We start from the raw sequence: 872 nt of genomic DNA, 5'->3' as shown, positions 1-872 counted from the left end.
GGTCATCAAGAGTCGGTATCATATAATCACTAGCCGGTAGACTGTCGTATTTTCCCAATTTCTTCAATTTAGTAAAAGACATCTCCACTGGAATTCCATTCACAATACCCGTCAGCTTCATTTGCGATGGCCTGTCATATTGGTTAACCTTAAGAGTTGCCATCCACTCTTGAATTTCGGTCATAAACAGGTTGCTTTTATCTTTATCATAGCAACTAAGCGCCCCCTCCCAATCATCGTTCTCATAATTTGTTCCAAAAGTCCCACCGGTAATAGACATCAAATCACGTGTATCTTCGGCACTCAACCCCTCGTGAAAGGCATTCATCAACTCCCACAATTCAATTCCATGGTGAGGGCAATTTTTAATCATCATATTGAAACGCTCAAATGCCTTGTGAAACATCTCACCATGTTGTTGTTGGAAGCTTCTCAACCCCTTTCTTGCATCGTTGGTCTTTTGGGCGGTGTAAAACTTATCCAATAAAGTTTGTTGCATCTCCCCCCATGTATATATGGATGCTGAAGGTAACGTGTAGAACCATTTCTTCGCCTTATCTTCCAAAGAAAATTGGAATAATACCAATTTAATATCATCGGCCGAGAATCCTTGACTCCCAAGAGTGTTACAAATCGAGTCATAAGCCTCCAAATGAAAGTAAGGCTCCTCCGTTGCTAATCCTTTATACTTTGGTAAACTTTGCAAAGAGTTGGTCCTCACTTCAAATGTCCTCCCTTGATCATTGTGAGGAATAACTACCGGTGAAGGGTTTTGAGTGATTACCGGCCTAAAATGTGCTTCGATGCCCCTCACATTTTCTCTAAGGTGTCTCCTTGGTACACCGAATCTACCTCTTGGAGGAATAGGACCC

The 872-nt window shown here is 41.9% G+C and overlaps 1 non-coding gene across 1 annotated transcript; it reads left to right on the top strand.

Moving 5' to 3' along the window:
• Positions 1 to 344: 344 nt before the first annotated feature.
• Positions 345 to 450, top strand: LOC118480743. Its single transcript, XR_004863720.1, has one exon. It is a non-coding gene; the product is annotated as a small nucleolar RNA R71 (small nucleolar RNA).
• The last annotated feature ends 422 nt before the right edge of the window (positions 451 to 872 follow it).

The sequence above is a fragment of the Helianthus annuus genome, chromosome 7 (genome assembly GCF_002127325.2).
Source record: "Helianthus annuus cultivar XRQ/B chromosome 7, HanXRQr2.0-SUNRISE, whole genome shotgun sequence".
Lineage (NCBI taxonomy): Eukaryota > Viridiplantae > Streptophyta > Magnoliopsida > Asterales > Asteraceae > Helianthus > Helianthus annuus.
The sequence above is the reverse complement of the archived record's forward strand: the minus strand, read 5'-3'. Positions and strand labels throughout refer to the sequence as shown.